The 17377-nt window shown below is 42.9% G+C and overlaps 1 protein-coding gene across 2 annotated transcripts in view; it reads left to right on the top strand.

The window, feature by feature from the left end:
* DYM (dymeclin) overlaps nucleotides 1–17377 on the top strand; it is a 246867-nt gene that overhangs the window by 157309 nt on the left and 72181 nt on the right. The gene's annotated exons all lie outside the window — the stretch shown is intronic.

A 17377-nucleotide genomic window follows, 5' to 3' on the forward strand; every position in this document is an offset into this window, starting at 1 on the left:
CTTAGACAATATTATTGAATCATGCATTAGTACTAGGTATGTACTTATTTATCCCACAAAAAAATGTTGAATTTATGTAGTTTTAAAGTCCCCCTAATTGTTTTTTTTCCATTAATCACAGTACACCATTAATGTCTCTTAGAGGAAGTGGTCATATTTCATGGTCCTTGCCAATCATAAGTATGATTATAATGGTAGAACACATTTTGTGATACACTTTTGAATTCTATATTGAACCTCACAGTTCTTACTGACTTAGTGGATTTCTTCATCCGTAAACTCTGCAATAAGTCAAGAGTCCCTGCTCCCTAGGATCACCGGGGAACTCTCTCTGCGACCTGTCCCTATAGCCCCCAACCTCACACTGATTCACACCTCTCTACTAGTCTCACTGCCTTTGTCCAGCGCTAACAGAACAGGAATGACTGGGACTGAACCTGTGCCAGAGATCCAAAGGGTGACTGAGAGGACACTAGTGGGCCTGCAGTGTGGCTCAGCAGGTAAAGAGTTTGCTGCACAAGCCTGAGGACCTGAGTTCAATCCCCCAGAACCTAGTAAAAATAGAAGGAAGAAAGTAGTTCCACAAAATTGTTCCCTGACCTCTATGCTCACAGTGTGGCGTGCTCACCCCCACGAATGCGTTACACACACGCGGGCACACACACACACATACACACACACACACACACACACACACACAATGAATAGAAGAAAACTGTTAGCAAGGAAATGGTTATGTTCCTCTTTTTTGTTGTTGTTGTTTTTTGTTTTTAAATTCCTCAGAACTTTAACCTGTTAAGTATCCTTGGCAATAGCCACAAAATCCTGTGTCCTGGACTAGCCCCAGAGGTCTTGCTTGCAAAGCTAGAGAAGGAAGAGGAGGGGTTCTCTGCAGCTCTGGAGTCCCAGATGTGTGCTTTCTGTACCAGATTGGAGACCATATTAGCAGAGTTTAATAAGTGCTTAAAAATAAGCCTATGTTTTCCTTCTTGTCCTAACACATAGAACACTCAGGGTCTGCATAGAGGTTTCTGAGTTTATTAAGAAAATGTTTATACTCATTACACTGTATAATTCACAAGTCAGTTGAGTAACAACGTAAAAAGAACATGGCAAGTTACAAAAATATTAGTGTTAGTACTTTAGTCCAACCATGTTTGTCTAAACACCTCTCGGGAAGCCCTTAGGTCACATTTTAGATAATGAGGAAACTGCTCTGGCTGCTTAAGGGAGAAATAATACAAAAACTGTACTCTAGTCCTCTGTAGAGTGCACCCTGGGGACAATGAGGGGGTGGGAGAGCAGCTGATCCTCTATGGTTAACATAGCTGTGTGTGTGTGTGTGTGTGTGTGTGTGTGCGCGCGCGCGCGCGCGCACTCAAACATGCACTCCTCATCCCCTTACCCCTGAGTGTCTGTATGTGAGGCTTTCACAATTTAATTCAGTGACTGGAACAACAGAAGAGCTTTGACCAGCCTTTAAAAACACTACAATACCATTCAGAAAACTTAATCATGTATGACAGAGTCTGGATATAGAAAGTGATAACAAGTAAGTTGTAGTTGCTTTTAACTATAGGCATTTTTTAAAAATTGACTCTGTCAGTGTCACAGAGGCAATTTCCTTAGCTCCAGCAATCGCCTTAGCAGCTATTGGAAGTGAGAAAACTCCAACTTGCGTTCTGGACAGAACCACATAAAGTATACTGCTATTGTTCTTTCAGGGAGTTTTCGAATCTTCTGTCTGACCAAATATGTCATCTCACTCAGGTGGTGAGGAAGCACAGGTAGAAGTAGAAGGGCCCCAGCTGTGGTCCTCGGGAGAAGGATCCAGACAGGGCAGTCAGCGGAGCAGATACAGTAGCCAGCAGTTCAGCTCAGTGCTGAGCAGCCCATGCTGGTATGACCCTCTGCTCTTTGGAGTCTTGTTTTGCCTTGTCTCTCGTTACAGAACATAAATTCTGTCCAGAGGCTACTTAGTGGGTAACAGCTTAAAGAATGAGTACTTCTATATTCTTATGTCTTTAATGTTTCTTAGTTTTAAGTTATTCTGTGATAAATATCGGTGTGTGTAATCTGCACGAAAACAGCCTTTCAGAGCATCTGATTATTAAAATGTATAAAGATGTCTCTGGAGACCAAAATCTTTGAAAACCACTGAAGTATGTATCAATTACACACATGCACACACAAACACACACACACAAATTAAATGTACATTGTCTTTATGCTATACTTAGTCCTCTGCCCAAACAATCAGATGCACTTTAGAGATCAGAATTGTGGGTGGTAGAGACACACACCTTTAATCCCAGCACTTGGAAGGTAGAGGCAGGTGCTTCTCTATGAATTCCCATCCAGCCTAGTCTACTAAGTGAGTTTCAGAACAGCCAAAGTCCACAAAGCTTTGTCTTGAAAAACAAAATAAAACAAAACAAGAAGGGGGGAATATTATCATTTTCTAGGCTGGAAAGAAATGGATGTGGAAGTTAAGAGGGAGGAGAAAAGATTTCTAGCCTAGTTACCATCTAACTCCCTGCATCCTGCTTTTACTACCCTAGCCCGAGCGCTGGGGTTACAGGCATGATCCCCACACCTAATCTCTGAGGTTTTTGAATCTCAGGGCTTTCTGCTAGGTGAGCATTTGACCAACTGAGCAACATGCTAGCTTATTAGCTGACAACCCAACTGTGTAAACTGAGATCCACTGGAGATGTCCTGGTTGAAAGTCTTAGTTGTGTTTGTGTAGTATGAATTGAGAAATGTTTGGCCATTGTCTAAAGATTTTTTAATATGTGGTGGGCATGGGTAACTTCTATGCTTCCTTATTAAATTTCTTCATCAATTATTGTATGATCTATATGTTACTTTGATTCTTTTGCAGTTAAAGAAGTTGTGGCTTTTTTTTTTTTTCTACTTGAAAACAGATAAAATGTTACTGAGCTTCTCCTTACCCAATTTTATTCCTGGCTCTCTTGATTTTCAGTTAATTAAAAACCAAAGCTATATTCCTAAAACTTGTTTTCATGAAGTCCTGTTTGCTGGTCAACACTGTTTCTTCTAGAAGCCCAAGATGCTTCACCATTGAGTGGATATCAATAAGGAATAGTCTTTGCATTTGTTTATACAACTTATATCTGCTTGAAGTATAGTAAGGGGCATTCTGACTTGACTCCTATACCAAGAAAAATTTAACTCAGGTTTCTCTGTGTTACTCTATCAGTTACATGCCTTGCGTTTGTTCTTCCACCTTGGCCAGATAGAGAATGTTCACTTATATGGGATAGTCCTCTTGATCATGATGTTATGTCCAGAAACATGGGACTGTATTTGTCATTTTCAAATCAGTTTCTTTGAGGATTTTCATGTTTGAAACATGTTCATGGCTACCCACCACATTTGTATTCACTGTAAGGAAAGTGGTATGGACTGGAACCTCGCCAAGTCTGCTGTCTGGGATTACCTCAGTGTGGTTCAAGTGGACAGCACATAAAGAATGTTAAATTCACGACTACGATTCAATAGATGGTGGATTTTATAAATCTATAACCAAACCTAATAGATGTCCAAAAAGACAGCCTTCCTAGAGGAAGTAGGGGAGAGTCTGTGGCAACCTCCTCTGGAGGAAGTTGATACTTGACCTGGGTCCTATTGCATCGTGTTTTGAGTTGATTTTTGAGAAAGACAATGCACCCTTCATGGTGTATGTTGGGTGCCGTGGTGTCCAGCTTATTCACGTACTCAAGAACCACACGTCTGCAGTTTGATTCCATACACAGCAGGCAGCTGAGAAAGTGCCATAGGCCTAACCATACAGCAAAACACCATGGAGTAGTTAGAAGAAATAAAAGTAAATCGAGAGTTTGGATTGAGCAAAGACTTAGATATAGCAAAAGCATAAAAACAACAACAAAAATGTGGCTTAGTTTGAACCTCATCACAATTTAAAACTTTGGGTAGAATGTTTACTTAGGGTTCACAAGGCCCTGGGTTCAATCTCCAGTGCCATATAACTAAGCTATGATGGTGCACTCTGGGAATCCCAGCACTTGGAAGGTAGAAGGAGGCAAGAGGATCCAAAGTTCAAGGTCATCCTCAGTGTATAGTGAATTAAGGGCCAACCTGGGCTAAAATAGACCTGCCTCCAGAAAATAAAATATAAACTTCACTTTTATAGGACTCAAATAAGACATTGAGGTGGTAAATAAAACCAGAAAGAAGCACTGGGGGACAGAGGCAGGCAGATCTCTTAAGTTTGAGGTCAGCCTGGTCTATAGAGTGAATTCCAGGAGAGCTGGGGCCATAGAGAGACTTAGTCTCAAAAACTAAGGAGTAAAATGATAGCCCACAAGCTCACAGAATGGGAGAAAATAGTTTCAAATCGTGTGTCCAAAATATATGTACAAAGCAGACAGTTCACCAGTAAAGATGCCAGCAGCACACTTTAAGACAGGACAGACACAACATTTTGTAGCTGAGTTCTGTGCCCTGTGAGATGCAAAAGTACTTGAAGGCCTCTCTTGGTATGGGGTAGATCCCAGGCCTGTAGGTGTTAGAGAATGAAGCTGCCTTTGTGCCTGACAGTGACAGGAAGCACTTCTGGCAAGAGGAGGTGTGGTGTGGGATGCAGGTCTAACTACAGGAGAGCCACCATTCACCAGCCACAGGTGAGCAGCAAGACCAAGAGAGACTTGCCATCTGTGTAGGGACATCTACACCCAGGGCAGGACTCTTCTGTGCTTTTCAGTTCTCCTTGACCATCAAGAGCAAAGGACGTGTCCTGTTGGCATCCACCTGCCTTTCCTGGATGCTACGGGTGATGCAGACTGGCGGAGGACTCACCAGTACCCACTCCCACTGCACCCCCACCCCTGGCTTCCAGAACTGAGCTGTAAGACTGGCTACAGTACAGGACACGCAGGAGAAAGTGCTGTTTGGGTATACAGTCCTCCAGCCTTCTCCCTCATCATCTGCTAGCTATAGTAAACCAATGGAAGACTGCAACACCCCAGAAGTTGGTATTTCTTAGACCACGGGATCATTTTATGATGGACAACTTGGTTCCTTGTTAGTCTGTGATGCAACTTTTGTTGCAGTTTAGATGGGAAAGTATATAGGCATTTCTCCAAAAAGGTAGAAATAGTATAGGTCATAGAAAATCGTTAAACATCTCAGGTTATTAGGGAAATGTGGGTGAGAATCAGTGGCCTACCTCTTCACATCTGCAAGGATGGTTAGAGTCTGAGATGCAGATGGACAGACAGTGTTATCAAGCATGAGACAAAGGGGGGCTCTCACAGACCCCTTGTGGAAATGCGAAGGGGTACAGTCATTTTGGGAAATTATTCAATTACATAGGAGCCAACAATTATATTTCTAATAAGATACAAATAAATGAATGCATATATCCACCTTAATATGTGAAGCTTCATAGAACCATTCTCTAACCATCAAAATGAAAGCAGCTTGAATGTCTATCAACCTGTAAATGACTAAATAAAATGTAGTGTTAGTCATCAAGGAAAAGAAAGAAAGAGATGTGTTCCTCAATACAGAAGAACCTAGAAAACATTCTGAGGGACAGTAGCCAGAAATGGAATCACAAACTGCATGGTCCTATTCATTCAAATGCCTAGAACAGGCAGGGCCTGGAAAAGCGGACAGTGAGTGCTTGGGTCTGGGGATGTGAGGCAGGATGGGATGGGACTACTGGTAGACCACAAGTTGGTGTTGCAGGGATTCTGAAAATGCTCTCAAATGAAATTGAGGTGGCTGCACAAGTGACCACCAAAAGCATTGGTGATGTCTGTGGTGTGTTAGACCCTGAGGAAGCCATTTTTACAGTTTTTCTGAAATTATAATTACATCATTTCCTACCTTTTTCTTCTCTTTGGCCCCCACTACATGCCCCATCCCCTTAGTCTCTTTCAAATTCAAATTTAATTGTTATTTTTGTGTGTGTGTGCGTGTGTGTGTGTGTGTGTGTGTCTTCCTAAATAAATAAAGGCAGGCTGCTCAGGTTGTGTAATGTTCTTGTAAGTATGTTTTCAAGGCTGACCATTTATGTCGCATACCCAATTGGTGCACTTTACCCAGGAAAAGGCAGTTTTTCTGCTCTTGGTATTCTTTGGTTGCTGTCTGTCTTAGTCAGAGTTTCTTTTTCTGCACAAATATCATGACCAAGAAGCAAGTAGGGGAGGAAAGGGCTTATTCGGGAAAGGCTTACACTTTTCACATCGCTGTTCATCACCAAAGGAAGTCAGGACTGGAACTCAAGCAAGTCAGGAAGCACGAGCTGATGCAGAGGCCATGGAGGGATGTTACTTACTGGCTTGCTTCCCCTGGCTTACTCAGCCTGCTTTCTTACAGAACCCAGGTCTATCAGCCCAGGGATGGCACCACCCACAATGGGCTGGGCCCTCCCCCCTTGATCACTAGTTGAGAAAATGCCTTACAGCTGGATCTCATGGAGGCATTTCCTCACTGAGGCTCCTTTCTGTGTGATAACTCCAGCTTGTGTCAAGTTGACACACAAACCAGCCAGTACACTGTCGTTCTCACTACAGGTTTCTTCTGGTTTCTTGTTCCAGTCATATTTAGGCAGCCATGCTGGTGAGACATTATGGGTGTAGCTTCTCTGACTGTTTTATGAGACACAATCTTACAGCAAAGATCCTGCACTTCTTACTCTTACATTTTCTCCTCCCAACCTTCTACAGTGATCCCTGAGCCTCTGTGTTGTGATGCTGTGGTGTTCTGTAATGTTCTCCATCTGTTGCAAATCAGAGTTTCCTTGATGAGGGCTGAGGACTGACTGACTGTGGGTCTAAGGACAAATATGTGGAGTGTATTTAGTGACGTGGCAATGACAGGTTCTCCTCCAAGAGTTCACTAGCCCTGGGTAGCTGGCTAGGTTTCCACTACCAGGCACAGCTTCCCTCTTGTTAAGAGGGAGCATTTGGAGGAGTGGGACCAAAGAATCCAGTACTTTCAAGGAAGTAAAATGTGTTTTGTGAGTACCAGCTTGACCATAGAAAGTGTTAGTGAGCTGCACAGGTACACAAAAGTGTATGTGCTTCTTGGCACTGTTGTAGAGCAAAAGGAAACAAGCAAAATACACATCGCTTAAGCACCTGTCAGGCTCGTGAGGTGGCTCAGCGGGGAAGGAGACCTGCTGCAATGCTGGCCGCTTGAACTCCATTCCCAGAACCTGCATGGTGGGACAGCCAACTCCCACAGATTGTCCTCTGACCTCCGTATGTGCGTCTCCTTCCCCCACCCTGTCATAAAAGGAAAGGGGGAAAAACATTCATCAGAGTATAACTAATGCATTGCATTCTTCTGTGGCTTTTTGAAAAGAGAGTTTAATCTTTATAGAGCTTTTGTGGGAAATAATCTTCATTATGTACATCCTTTTTAACTTTAGATTGACCTACACACACACACACACACACATTTGACAATACACTTTTCAAATTAAAATGATTGGCACTGGGAAGTCAGGTGGAGGAGAAAGGGTTGCATTTTTCTTTATATGTAAGGTCTTGGGATGTTGCCAGCCCAGGTGACTGGCTTTTCCTGCTTCCCTTCCTCCTCTCCCTGATGCCAGAGGCTTGTCTTAAAGGGGTAGTGGTGATGGTTTTGTTTGTTCTTTAGTTTGTTCGTTTAAGAATTTCTCCTTATATTTCACTCAGTTTCTCCTTGGTGAACATGTTAATTTTCTCAGAAACTAAGAAATGACTAAAACACAAATTGTAACATTAAGCTGTTGTTCCTTTTCTGGGTCCCACTGAATTGTTGGTCATGCTTCCATGATGTCTTCATGGTATTTCTTGTCCTTCTGTGCTTGACGCTGCTAAGCTGCCCGTGAGCCGTGTGGAGACGTCCTGCGGTCTGCACATGGTGTTTTCTTTTGGCTGCACTCATGCCGGCCCTTCTTGGGCAGAACGTTCTCTGGCGGCGTGGGAGGCTGCGGTGCTGGTACACACTGCTGCTGGCGTTTGCCTCGACCACTTCGCTGAGGCCGCGTCTGCCAAGGCCTCGAATTGTAAACTTGTTTTTCCCTTTGTAATTACTCTGTACTTGAGGAGTTGCTTAAACTTGGCCAAATCTTTTTCTGCCAGATACTGCCTATATCACAGATCACAGACTCATCAGTTTTTTCTTTCCTTCTACATTCATAAACAAGGAGTAGTTTCATATACACTGCAAAATGTTTGCCATAGTAAGCCAAGTAGCGTGTTCGTTGCCTCATGTAGTTGTGTGTGTGTGTGTGTGTGTTGAACATTTTAGATCTCTTAGTAAATCTCAGGTACACTTATGGATATTCCTAAATGCGTCCACATCTGCAGGTTAAATCCGCAGAGCTCATTTGTTGGACAGCGGAAAGCTCACACCTCCCTCGGAACATCTGCCAGCTACTTCCTCTCAGCTTCTGTGAGTTCAGCTTGAGGGTGTCCACAGAGGGGGTCACACAGCATTTGTCTTTCTCACATAGCTCATGCCCATGCTGTTTGAAATGACAGACGCTCCTTTTCATGCTGAACGACATTGCCTGTGGTACACACAGCACTGGCTGGTGAGCCAGTCGTCTGTCAGGAGGTAGTTAGATGGCTTCCTGCCTCGCTTCGGGAGCCATGCCACGGTGGATATGAGGGTGCTGATAACTCTGAGGTACTGGTTTCATTTCCTCTGGGTATATACTCAGAAGTTAATTTAATGTTAGAATGAAATATTTCCTTTTTAAAACTTCTGCATTCTCATTCCACCTGTATGGTTAAATTGTTTTTAAATGTCAGATAAAAAGTAAATTTCCTAACTAAAAACAACCTGACTTAAACATAAGACCAGTCCTCCGTAAGGTTGTCCTGTTGCGGCTAGGAATCAGGAATTCCAGTTTTCCTGAGGATGATCCTGGTTCTGTTATTATTTGGGAACTTGTAGTCGGCAGGCTCCCATCGTGTGTGTAAGGAGCAGTCCCTCGGGCGAGGCTGGCTCGTGCCCAGAGGAAGGACACTGGGGAGCCCTTCTTTACCCTGCTTCTGCAGGAATATGGTAGACGGATCTTTTTAAGAATTTTAAAAGGTCGTTTAAAAAACTTAAATAATTTTTATGTTCCTTCCTATGGCTTCTAAAAAGAAATAAGACATGTTGGCATGGACTGTGGCAATGATTAATTAATGTTCTAGGAGAAGTTTAAAGAGCACAGAAAAAAAAAAAAAACCATGAATATCAAATTCAGCACTAGTGTGTGTGTGTGTGTGTGTGTGTGTGTGTGTAAAAGAAAAACCTAATCAATTTCTTTTTTCCCCTTTCTTTCCACTCTGGTGAAAACAGTTTTCTTATCTATGACTTATGGAACTGGTTCAGCAACACCTTCCCTGGTTGTGTCCCTAAGTTTCCCTTATTTGGTTAGAAAAACCCCGTTTTGATTTTCTGTTTGCGTGCATTCTGATTGCTTTTTCTTCTCTCTCCCTTTCTGCCTCAGTTCCTTGTTCCTGATGGGGGAGGGGGTCCTACCATTTGGAATTTTCTTTGATTTACCCTTGATTTACATGGCAAATAGAAAGCAGCTGTCCACTTTAGCGTCTCGTTCTTGAAGCTGTAGCCCCCCAGCGCCATCTGGAAATGATGTAGGTTGTAAAGCAAAGCTAAGAAGAAAAGGCAATGTTTGTTTTATGTGGGTGAACGATTTCTGTGGGGGTCCTTTAATTCGGCTATTATGAGGGTTATTAAAAAGCAGGATTACAAAAGAGGCTTAAATGAAAAGAATTTTTTTGAGCTGGTATCTTATTATTACAGTTGATTATAGTCAAAGCTACAAATGTTTTAGAAATGGCACTTTATTTTAGTTTCTCCAAATAAAACCAAAAAAAAAAAAAAGTAATCTTACTCATTGTATGAGTGGAAATTCAATCTTTTCCTTGATTGATTTAATTTCTGAAAACAAATTGTGTTTGAGAATTCAGTTCTAGCTTTTTTTTTCATAGATTTTTGAAAATTTCTTACAAGAATAGTAAGTATCCTTGCAGGAATATTTGAGGATCACTGTAGTCGAGTGGAACAGAACCCTGAAATGTAGCCATCCATTAGACTCGTGGCATTATTTAAAAGTCAGTGCATTCCAAGTAAAGCCTTGGCAACTTAATGTGCTCATGACTCACTTGAGCTCTCTACAGCGACTGCAGAGGATTCAGTGATAGGAGCTGGTTTACTTTAGGAAGTAGGGAAGCAGGTCGTTTTTGCTTTGACAGGTGTTAGCATCCATTCTGCTATTGGACTCCCAACTTCCCATGTATCTGTTAATACAGCAGCTGCTTCCAGATAGCTGCTATTCAAGCTCCACCCTTCCAGTGCTTACAGGAGGGCTAGCATGCCTGTCTAACTCAGAATGGCAGACAGACCCAGTTACTGTTGTGCATTTGAGGAAGCCGCAGTCTCTTCTGTTATTTTCTGAGATCTTAGATTAATGTTTTGACAAAGGACCTAAGAACTGTGTGGTGTTCCTTCCTCATGGAGTGCTGGTGAGCCTAGCATGCTGGGTGCCTGGTGACTCATCCTCTGTAAGGTTGTGTTTTCAGCATGTGCTGTTGGGTGTCATAACAAAGTATAGGTTGAGTAGCCTCAACAATAAACACTTACTTCTCATAATTTGGAGGCTGAGGTGCTTCTACGTGCTTAGGGGCCTTTCATTAGCACCCACAGCCAGCTCACCCTTGTCTTTGCTGCCCACTGGTCCTGACAGCCCTGCCCTCCCCACCTGCTCACCTCCCAGAGAGCCCCATCACTTTATACTGGTGAGCAACCAGGTGCCTAAATGGCTCAGTCCCTAGTAGGCTGTGTCACAGTGACACAGGTGAGAGACCAGATGATGTCACTGGAGGCACGTATACAGCTCTGGCTTTGCTATTTAAAGATGCGTGTTTGTGTTGCGTGAGAAAAGGGAAGCAATGGAGACACTGTCCTTGGAGCTTTCTGAGGAAATCAGTATAGACAGACAGAAAATAAAAGCAATTAAGTCGAACCCTTTGATCTTGAATAGAAGTGATCTGTGTGGGTTTTGTTTTTTCATATCTATTGCTGTCTGGCCATTTTACTTCTTTTCTTTGAACTCTTAAAGGAGTGACCAACCCAACCATCTAGCTTTGATCACCCCAGCAGCGACCCTTCCACTGGAAGCCTAGCCAGTCTGCCCCTCACGTAGGACGATACCACAGGCATCAGAATGGACGACAGAACTCCCTTGTGGAGAGAAGCCTTAGAGCAGCTGCCGGCTTCCAGAGAAAAACTGCTTTAGATCTCATTCATCCCAGCTAGAACACACCCACCTATGAAGTGGTTTTATAGAAAACAAAGCAAAATACAAACAAGAACTCAATCTGTTTGTGCCTCTATGTCTACTACCAATTTAAATATCAAAAAGGACTATTGCATAAAATGTGCAGGTCACTGATAGAGTTATCCGCCTTCGTCTCTCGACACTTGAGGGCTGTGGATTCTGCTTCTGACAAGACTTTAAAACTGCTGTGAAACAGGGAGCAGCCAGGTGGTGGCCACACTGGTGCCACTTTCTGTTGTTGGTGGTGGTGGTGGTTTTGGTTTTGTTTCATTTGTTTTTCTGATTTGGTTTGGGTTTTGTGTTTGGAGGTCTTACTGTGTAGTGCTGGCTGTTCTGGGACCCACAACAGTCTTTGTTTCATTATTACATTATCTACTTTCTTATATTACATCGAGAGCTGAATAAAATTTTTGAATTTGCAGTTTCACAAAGGCGAACTACAAAGATGAAAATTGAACTGTAGACAGTGTATATTCTCCATACAGATAATGATAGAAATCTGCTCCCCAACTCCCAGGGGGAGAAACGCTTACATTCTCATTTTATAAATCACATTGTATCTCCAAGTTTTGGGTTCCACCCTACCAGAGTGAATTATGAATTTAGACATTACTGAGTTGAAACCTTGTTATGTCTCATAACAAGTACATTATAATAAAGAAATCCCTTAGTCTAACTGTGTTTGATGACTACACCTGAAAATAAGCACAACAGTCCTATTAATACTTGGCATGGCGGCTTCCCCATGGTGGTGTCCCAGCACTATAGAGGCTGAGGCAGGAGGATTGCTAGGAGTTTAGGCCAGCCATGACTTACATAGTGAGATTCTTTCTTTTAAAAAAAAATTTTTAATGTGTTAATTGCTTTTCTGTTACTTTTCAACTAGACTTCTAGAAGCTGAGTAGAACATACATAATTTCCATAAACATGCATCTGAAACATTCATTTATTCAAGTCGCATTTTCCCCACAGCTCTTAGTGAACAGCCATCGGGACAGATGCTGGAATCCTGCCTCAAGGAGACTGTAACGTACAAAGGAAAGGGTGTCTCGTCTGGCAGGCCAATAAATGCATAATTATAACAGACCTGGGGAAAATAGGAGGGGCACAGTCCAAGAGGGATTCGAGAATCCACATTTATATCTAGGAACATAGATATATCATTAGGTTCTTCTGATGTTTAAGGGGTCCGCTTACGCCGACAACAGAGCTAGCCAGGGAAGAATGCAGATACTATATTTAATATCATCTACCAAGGCCCTGAGACAGAAATGTCAGCAGGGACAGCAGAGAGAAAGCAACTTTCAAAAGACTGGAGTCATAGATCAGTGCAAGGTCTCCAAAGCCCGATGTCACTCACTGTAAGAAATTGGAATATCACCCACAGTTCAGCATGAACTCGCTGAGGAACACTGAGTTTGGTTTTCAAGGGTGAGAGAGGGCTAAGGGCGGTAGCCATGTCGGGGAAAGCTAAGATGCAGGCGCTTAACTAACATGCACTGAGCTGTGGCAAGGGAGAAGGTGTTGTCACAGGAAAGGGGGAATCCACCCAAGACTGTGTGTGTCCAGCCTTCTAAATCTGGATAGAAAACTAAGTGCTATGAAGGAATTGGGGATCCCAAGCCCCAGGTTCATGGTGTGAGGTAGGCGTACTGTGCTGGCTAGTTTTTGGTCAAGTTGACACAAGACACAAGCTGTGGTCATTTTGGAAAAGGAAATCAACTGAAAAAAAACTGTTCCTACTAGACTGGCTATGGGTAAGCCTGTGGTACATGTTGTTGTACCACAATTATGGGAGACACAATTATGACAATTATGGGAGAGCCCAGCTCACTGTGGGCAGTGCCATCCCTGAGCTGGTGCTCTAAGACATCGGGCTGGTCAGGCCAGTGAACAGCAATTTCCCATGGCCTCTGCATTAGTTCCTGCCCTGACATCCCTCATGATGGAGTATAGCCTCAGAGCTGAAGTTGAAATAAATCCTCCTCCCAAAGTTGATTTTGGTTGTGGCTTCTCACGGCAACAGAAAGCTAACAAGGACAGGTTGTGCACTGAAGACTGAGTATGAGGATGAAAGTGCATTGTGTTTAGGAATACAGGCAGCACTTGAAGCTTGGGATTGTTTGACTGGTGTTCGCTGCGAAATGAATGCTATGGTCATTATAAGAAGTAGATTGCTTTAGTTGAGGTCTAAGAAAAAGGGGGACTAGCATTTTTTTTCTCCTCACTCTTCTACTTAGCCTTTCTTACTCTATACTTCTGCTGCTGCTGCTGCTGCTGCTGTTACTGTTGTTGTTGTTACTGTTGTTGCTGCTGCTGCTGTTGTTACTGTTGGTGTTGTTGCTGCTGCTGTTGTTACTATTGTTGTTGTTACTGTTGTTGTTGCTGCTGCTGTTGTTACTGTTTTTGTTGTTGCTGCTGCTGCTGCTGCTGGTGTTGTTTTACCATGCTCTATGAAATTCTCATCTGGGCACTAATTATAGTTGGTGAGCTTGTCTAAAATGTATTTTAGGGGCAAGGGAAATGGCTAAACTAAATAACTTACCACACAGCATGAGGACATGAGCTCAGACCTTCAGAACCTGAGTAAAAATCAGGACGCAGTGGCTGACATTTTTAATCCCAGTGTTGAAGAGGTGGAGAAGGAAGGATCCCTGGAGCTTGCTGGCCAGACCCTCTAGACAAACCAGTGAGCTCCAGGTTCAGGTGAGAGGCCCTGTCTCAAAAAAATAAGGCAGAGGGTGATTAAAGATACCTATAGTGCCCATCAGCCTACCCATGGTTTAGGAAAAAAAATAAGAAATACTCCTAAAAAGCAATTATAAGTGTGTTTTGGCTTGACAAATGTTTGTCATCTTACTATCAAAATATAGAAGAGGGAAGAGCCTTGAAACCCAAGCACCGGTGCAGGAAGTGCGTGCTGTCTAACAGAGGATGGCAGCGCCATGTGTGTGCGCGCGTGCCAACTCAAAAGCTTTACACTGGTTTTCCCCTGTGCTTTTATCCCAGTGCCCTTACTGTTGTGTACTTCTGTAGAGCCTTCTGCCCAACGAGTTCAAAGCACTTACCGTCATCAAGTCATTTATTTCTTGGATTTATTGAATGGGCACCCATTGTTCAAAAGCCTGTGGGCGTAAGTACAAAGTTATAAAAGCACACAAATTAAATGTAATAGCACGAGAATAAGAGAGAGAAGCCTGCAGGATTGCCGCTTTGCCTGCTAGGAATGCTGTAGTCTTTATATAAAAAAAAAAAAAAGAAGAAGAAGAAGAAGAAGAAAAGAGTAAGAAAAGAACAAAACAACAACCTGGACTTCATCCTGTCCCAAGAGCTACAAAAGAATCTGCCAAAGGACAAACCATGGTGTGCTGCTCAGAGAAACCTCACCGGACTTCAGGAGTGCTCTGGAATATACTGCTGCTCTCCCAGACCTAGATTTTTGCTCTAGCAACACATAAAAAATTCTTGTTCCCTCCCTCTGTCTGCTGTCCACATTCAGACAGAGGGGACTTGGTTGACTACCATTGTCTCAGCAACATCATAAGATGGGAGGCGTGGTCTTAGTCTCAGGTGCCAAGCTAAATCTTGGGTTCACGTTCAACCTTTTAACATACAGAAGTACATGTCTTCTTAATGTCCCCTTTATTCATGGGTTTAGAAAAAATGTTAATTTCAGTTTGGTAAATTAATAAAACCTTAAGTCATTCTAAATAGTTGCTTTAAGAGAAACAGAACCTTGTTTCTAACCAGTTAATGATAAGAAAGTTAAAAACTCAGAAATAACAGCACATTATTTTAGAACTCGAAGGCATGTGCTGCAAGAGAGCCAAGGTGGCGTGTGCTCGGCCTTGATCCGTGTGCTGAGGATGGGAGCTGGTACAGACTCTAGAGCTGAACTCATTGATTGCGTTGATGAATTTTTCTTTAAGTGTAGAGGAAGGAAATCTGAGAATTTAGAAGTAGACCCTCATAGGTAGTATATATTTAGAATCATTTTCAAACTTCACTTCATACATAATGAGAGTCCTGGCCACAGGAAGGAGCTTGCCCTCACTCTAGGAAGCACACTTTGGGTTTTGGTAATTTTGGGGAGAGATTGGTATAGACTGCTGATAAACTTATGTGCTTTCTTCTAGAATGTCCTTTAGCTGGAGGGCTCTGATGACACTGTGTCCCATAATTCACACCTTTCCCCATAAGACTATGAATTTCACCTTTTCATCAGATCATTCCTATTCCATATCTGCTAAGTGGATGACATGTGTCATCTGGGATCAGCATGATGGATCATTGGTCGTCATTGGGAGAAGTGAATAAACCACACTTAGCCTAGTAACCTAGAATCCCTACTCAGACTTCCCTGTCAGCCCAGATCACAGAAAAGCATAGAATGCTGAGCATGTGCTTTTTGGTTCTACGTCGTCACAGTCGTATGGGCTACGGGGCATTTTCCGCTAGCACCTGGCTTGAGAGATTCTGTCAAAGGCAGATTCCACCATTGCACATGCAGCTAGTGTACTGTGGAGTTTTTCCTCTTTACCTTTGTTTGCCTTTTGGTTTTCTATGCTTTTTGCTCAATGTGTTTAATTTTTCATGCAATTTACTCAAATTTTAACAGACTTGAAGTTGAAGGCCCTGAGAAGGTTATAATCATTCTTTAATTTGGCTTAACATGCCAGAGTTAGAGATAGCTGGGACTTCTGGATAATAACCAACAAATTGGTCCAAATAATGTCACAACACATTTCTTACACATTAACCAAATGTGTAGGATGCTTGCTTAGAGAGGCATTGTTCCTTAGTGCTGTGGGATTACTAATACTGGGTTTTTTACTGCCATAATGTAACTCCTAATGTGATGTCTCAGAAAACCCAAAGTGAGTTCAGAATCAAATCCAGAGCCTTGCTGGGCAAGTGTCATACCACTGACTACACATAGTTAGGACTGTTTTAGCTGATAGTAAGTTACAAGTGAACACCAAACACCCAACTCTGGGGGGGGGGGGGGGTAGAAGGGAGAGCGGAGGAGGACATTTGTGTGCCGTGGTGTATACGTAGAGGTGAGAAGGCCCTGTGAGTCACTTCCCTCCCACCTTTACATGTGCTTCAAGGATAACGCCCAGGGCCACGTGCTTGTGTGGCCAGCACATCACTGTTTTCACACCCCAGCCCAGAGCCTTGTTGTCTTCCCAGTCCTCACTGGCTTTGTTAAAAGAACAGATTTTTCTGTAATTGTTCCTATACATATTTAGGTCCTTGCCAAAGTTAAATGAATGACAGTCATTATGGAAAGACTTTCTGTCACCCTGTCTCATGTAGAGCAAGAATGGTTCAGTGTATATGGCGTGCATTTAAGATAGGGCATCATCTACAATCACAAACTCTGCATCTCAGGGAAAGCATGGTCTGCCTGTAACTAAATAAAAACCATTTCTTTTTCCTAGTAGTCAAAGATCAGAAGGTCAGGCTAGAAAAGCAAAATGATGTGTTATTTGTTTGTTTATGTTTTGTTTTGCTGAAATAAGGTCTCACCGTGTAGTCTGGACTTATTCAAACTCAAAGTCATTATCCCCCTGCCTCAGACTCTGTGATGCTGGAAAGATAAGCAGGTACTGCTACCCATCAGAGAAGTCATGTTTTATTGGCACACATTTCCTAAGGCCTCCCAGTTGGTCATCTTCAAATCTGACAGCCCTGTATCTCTACAGTACAGACAGGCATTTTGTTTTTTGCTTAAGACAGTTGGGTTCCCCAGAGGTAGGAGGACTTGTTTACCTCAGAGCACTTCTTGGGCTTCTGGCCCAGCATTCACCCCATCTCACTAGCATGGCTGTAAACATGTACTGTCACTTTTACCAGAGGCCAACCCCTTCTCCAGGGCCTGCTTTACCCATTCAGCCCTCAAGTATAAGCATGAGACAGGGCCAGGAAGAAGAGGTTTGCTTGTCGCTTTGCTCCCAGCAGAAGCTATGATGTGACAGTTGGGTGTGTTCTGGCATAAGTGGCAGAGAGCTTGACCTGCTGTAGGAATCACCATCA

This window comes from Micromys minutus (assembly GCF_963924665.1).
Source record: "Micromys minutus genome assembly, chromosome: 8".
NCBI lineage: Eukaryota > Metazoa > Chordata > Mammalia > Rodentia > Muridae > Micromys > Micromys minutus.